Genomic DNA, 6,000 nt, shown 5'->3' on the forward strand with positions numbered 1-6,000 from the left:
GTTTTGAATTGCAACCATAAAAAAGGACATGCGAGATGCAGGGAGCGCACTTTTTGGTCCCCATAAGTAGAGGAATGTTAAGCATATCCCTAAGAAGATTAGGGGTCTCCTTGGTATAGCACACAGCCTTGCCTCGATGTGCCAAAGGACCCGTGTAGATCAAAGCCACCTCAGACTTCCTTGTCATTAGCCATGGCTTATCCCCGAATGCTTTCACCCCCTGATACTGACCCCCCTCATTATCCCAGCACACCCATCACTTCGCCTGGCTTTGGAAACAGAGTGCAGGGCTCTGGCACAGGATGTGATCCCCCTCTAAAAGACCCCCTTCCTCTCTCATTGAAAAAGTTACACTCACTCAGTCAAATTCAGATGTAAACAGCGCCGACATGGAGGGCAGTGCCTGAATGAACTGTCATGTACACACAACAAACTTAATGCTTTACAGTCAGGACGCATTTTACGAGCAATATCTATTTATATCAATAAATCATTAATACACACAACAGTAAAATGACTAATAACAAACATAGTGAGTCATGGAAAAGATGCTTTGTGGTTAAGCAAACAGAAACCTAAAAGACAAACTACTGAAAAATTGTTTGTTTTGATATTACGGCTTAGTCTTTTTCCTATTCCTTGCCCTTTGTTTACGGTACTAAATGTGAACTTGTTAACATTTCTCCATTGGTCCTTTTACCGTCTGGAAGTCATTAATGTCGGGATTTGCTTGCCAAGAAGGTTATAGGCATATTTATATACTTATAGCTCCTAATCAAAACAAAGAGTGGCCATCTGAGCCAAACATTTAAAGTATATATTGTTTGTGAAATAGAAATATTGGCTTCAGAGGCTGTGTGGTTAGAAGTGATTTATAATTAGTATTCAAGGCAGTCACAGGAAAGATAAAAATGCTGTACACTAGCCGCCACTTCACAATCCATAAACAAATGAAGCAGTAATAGATTGCACTGTACTCCCCTCAACCCGCCAACATCAGTCTAAGCAGTCCCCATCACTAAAGTCAATATAGCTTGATTAGGAAGCAGATTAAAAGTGCCTCTGTTCCAACGTTTATGAATACATTCCTCCGTACTGTAGATTATCCTCCTATAACATGGGAACAAGGCTGTCAGAGAGAGATGGATATTTTTTTTCCTTGAAATATAAAAGCATATAATGCACAGCAATCCAAGCGTTCAGTGTGTTTGCTCAGGGTGTGTGAGGCCCGCCGTGGCGGAGCTTGCTTGGGGTTGCTGGGAAGGCCACCTGAGCATGAGAGAGCTTGCACACCTGTTCTCTGTTTGGTCAACAAGCGCAATCGTGGCCGGGTCACGCAGCACAATGCTGCTATCGCTGCCCGATCTGGAGAGCAATCCGGCGCTTATCGCTTATTGGCTCTGATTGCAGCCATTCAGGCCAATTAGGAGCTCTCCCTCCTGTTCGCTGAGTTCCTGCCCTCCAGCAGCGAGGCCCCACTGCACGGCTGCTGCAGTTCCTGGACCCGGCCGAGCCAGCTGGGACACTGAGGGAATTAGGATTTAAGCAAACATCACGGGACGTCAATTCCCACATATGGATGTGTTTGTAGAGAGGAAAATGAAGGTGGAGCGGTGGCTGTTACAACAGTGAAAACCTTGTCACAGCAATTAAGCAAAACTGTTTTCACAAAAACAAAGTTCCTGCTGAGTGGTTTGCACTTTTCCACGGATGGTTGGTTTCACTTCACTTTGCTCTGAGGCAAAAAGCAGATTTTGGACCGGACTGAACTCTGACAACTGTCCAGCAGGCCACCCCGTCTTGACAACACTGTATCGTCTGTGAAATCTGTGCTCTACTAACACAGAACCAGTCACACAATTATTAAATTAAGCTCTCGAGTTGCTCTGGTGAGGATCAGTCCTGCTAAAGGAGGTTGTGCCAGTGAGATTGAGAGAAGACAGCTTGCTGGTCTCTACAAGGCCTGCAAGCTGCCAAATCTTGCCCCACCAAAGCCCTCTAGAGTGGATGAAGAAAGCAGAATCTGGCACTGACCTTCCGTTCACGCTGCTGCCCACTTCTCAGGAACCAGAAGGAAAGGAGAGGAGAGAGAGGACTTTGAACACACCTCAAAATACATGCACACACATTTGCTATTTCTCTTGGATGGACTCACCAGTGTACATCACCAGCCTGGCTATGTTTGACCATTGCCGTGGTGATGATTCACAGTCCAGCCATTAACTGCTTAACACTACGGGAGCAGTGGAAATGTTGACACAAACCCGGCAACATGCGCATATTGTCTATGCACATATCTCATCTGAAACCTTAAATTAGCAAATAGCTGAGACTAGACCAGAGTGTGACGTCAGCATCATGAGTGGTCGCAGTGTGTGGACTATGTGGACAGGTGAGAATGTGGAAATCAGACCAGTATCTGAAAATAATTAAGCGGCATGGTTCATGGAATCAGGTTAATGATTATATTTTTGTCAAATAGCAGCAGCAATGGCGTGCAATCTTTGATACTTGCTTTTGTCAGCTGAAACATCCAATACACTCGTTGGTGAAACCAGACACAAATACTTACCGGTTAAAATAATGTACCTTGAACAGCCACAACAACAAAACCGCATGTCTGGTACTAGTATTGTGAAGTAGCTGCCAGAACAGCTCTTCCCCTTGAGGCATTCACTTTACAAGACCTCTAAATGTGTCCTGTGGTATCGAGTACAATCAGGTACCAAGATGTTAGCAACAGATATTTGAAGTCCTGGAAGTTTCAAGGTGGAGCCTCCACGGATCAGATTTTTTTTATCCAACTCATCCCACAGATACTCGAACCAATTGAGATGTGTGGAATCAGTAGAAGCCAATACCTTGAATTGTTGTGTACTCCTCAAAACATCCCATTCCATACCAGTCAGCAATGTTTACAGCGATGCAGGGAGCATTATCTTTTCGAATGAGGGCACTACCATCAGAGACTACATGAAGGGGTGTATAACCATATGATAGCTGTCAAAGTAACATCCACATGAATGCAAGACCCCCGTTTTCCCAGCAGAACAATATACAGAGCATCACACTGCCTTCACTTGCATCCTCCAGCCATTTCTTCCTTCTTGTTATAGAATATGCAAGACAATAGGACACTAAGATCTCAGCAAGACAGAAACTTAAAAAACAAGATGGAATTGTAGCACTGCACATGTCCCAGAGGTGCTGATGAAGAGGATGAAGATTCATCTCACTTGTCCATCTGTCACCCTGCATCTCACCTCTGCCTGGCAGAGCTGTGCAGGATCATTCTTTGTCAGCTCAGACTGCTAACGGAAAGCTCTGGAAAAACAACAGGCTAGCCAGTCAGTGAGGACACGGGATATAGAGAGGGGATTTAGAGGGTAAGGAGAAACAACTCTAACTTTGATGAGAACATGCCTGCTGCTACATTTTCAGAACATTTGTGTCATATTATTTTTACATGCAACAAGCCAAACAAAAACTTCTTTGGCATGATCCTAAAACATCCTTTATGTCCTTGATAGAGCCTGTCCTGGAGGCAAATAAGATTGATTTAGCATAAAGACTGGAGGTAAATGGACGTCCTGGCTCTGTTCAAAATTGCAAAATATGGTTCAGTGATGTAATCCCATGCTGAAGACAGAGATATGAGAGTGATATTGATTTTCTCATCTAATTTTGGGAAGAAATAAATGTGTTTCTCCAACATGTCGAATGCTGAATGCTCAAAATTAACCACTACTTTTAATCATTGTAATTTGCCCTGGAATTAGATGGTTGAGAATAATGAAATTATTGTCAAACAGTTAGTGACATTCCATTTAAATAATGTAAATCCTTTTTGTGCTATGTCATAATTGATGCTAACACTGTCTATTTACTTTTACCCAACAGCATGGGCTGACCCTTCCAATTAATAGATTTGACATGAAACATTTATTGTTGTGATAAACTATAAAATTGCTAATAAATAAAACAAAGCAAAAGTTTTAGTTCAGCACAGCTTGCAGCAGGAACCCCCACACCTTTCAGCCGCATCCTCCAAAATAATAACACCAGAGTCGCAACCCTCATCATCCCTGGAGGTGGTAGAAACATACAAAAGCTGCCTGCAGCTGCACATATTCATAATATGAATATATATAGGGATAATGAGATCCCAAAAGAACACAACGGTCTAACAACCATAATATTATTTAAAAACTAGTAATTTAAACTTGTTTAATAGCAGAATGCATCAGTCAAAGTAATCTGTTGCACACATTGATCAGCCGCAACATGAAAACCAAACACTGACAGGTAAAGTGAATAATACTGATCATCTTGTTTCAGTGCAATGTTCTGCTGGCATTTGTGTAGATGGTACTTTGGCATTTACAACCCAGCGGAACATTAGTGCAAGCACACCCCCTCATAGCAATGACACTCCCTAACAGCAGCAGGCAACCCCAGCAGGAAAATGTGCCCTGCCCTGCTGCAAAAACTGTTCAGAACCCCCTGAGGCTAACAACAAATAGTGCAAGGCGCTGCCTTGGCCTCAAACTCCACATATCTCAATCTGATTGATTATCTACAAGATGATTAGGGTTATCCATCGAGAACCCACCACGCAAACCACAGGAACCAAAGGAACTTCTGTGAATGTCCCTCAGACATCACAGGACACCTACAATCTTGCATCAATGCCTTTAAGGGTCAGAGCTATAACAAATATAGCTAAAAATGCTCTTTCTAATCATTTAAAAAGTTGATTTGATTTCTGGAAATCATCTTGTGAACTACAACTCAGTGTCTTGTGACTCCAACTTTGGGAACCACTGGCTTACAGGACCATTACAACTAAAACTGGGAAAGAAAACAAATTTTGACTGAAAAAGTTCTGGCAGACCCATGTGCATTAAAAAGAGTTAGGGTAATGCAACAGTGATAAGACAAATATATATCGTCTGTTACAGTTGTCAGGGTATGACCATTTTCAAGTAAAGCTAAAGCAGTTTTTAAAAAAAAAAAAAAAAAAGTCTAAACAGCTTATATTTTACTCCTAATTATCCCATATTTCCTGATCTGTCTTGCTTTCGGGCAGTATTTCAGGGTATTTTCAGTTGCCACATTGTTTGAGATTTTTACTAAAATGCTAAAACACTGAGAGCTTTGGATTGAAGTTTTGATTGACAGGGTTGTAAATCTCAGTGGACTGCAGGCCTGATGCTGAGCCGATCACTGAAACATTTAAATGACCGGGAAGAAAAGTCTGAATCGACATAAGACTAACAGAATGCTATGATCTGAAGAGTCATAGATCTACCCCTGTACTCACGGAAATTATTCTTGGATTGCCTTGAGAGGCTGCCAAGACATGCAGGGCAAGTTACACATGAAAGTCTTTATGGGACCCTATAGTGCGCCTCCTTCTTTGTTTCATTCACCCCTTCCCTCTGTTCCCCCTGTCTTGTCATCCTCAGGGCTGTGTAAGCTCTGTGGTTTTGGCAAGCCGATGCAGAGATCCCAGTAGTTCCTGTTGCGGGGAGAGCAACTATTACAACCCCACACTGCTGCAGCTCACAGAACAATTATTATAATTATCATTTCACCAAACAGAACTATGATATCCAGTGATGCAGCTGCCATGGGGTTTTGAATGTCAGCCTGATTTGCCTGATATGTTTCTATTTTACTGTCTGCCTTCAATTTAGTGTCTTTGTGGGAAGCGGTGACCAAAAATACAACAGATCTTTCCACTGGATGACTGGCCACTGTGAGAAATTTATGAACCACTAAGCTGATATACAAAAAAAAAAAAAAAAAAAAAAAATCAAAAACATGATATTAAAACAACTGGTGCATTTGAGCTGTCAGATGCCAATCCTCTTTTTTCTTCCCACTCGACATCTGGGAGTGCTGACCGAAGCCAGCCCATCCAAAAAGAAAAATAAAAACCAGGAGAGTAATGAGGAGGAGAGAGCAGGAAGACATGAGGCGTCTGCTAGTCTCCTA

This window comes from Amphiprion ocellaris, chromosome 16 (assembly GCF_022539595.1).
Source record: "Amphiprion ocellaris isolate individual 3 ecotype Okinawa chromosome 16, ASM2253959v1, whole genome shotgun sequence".
In the NCBI taxonomy this organism is placed as follows: Eukaryota; Metazoa; Chordata; class Actinopteri; family Pomacentridae; genus Amphiprion; species Amphiprion ocellaris.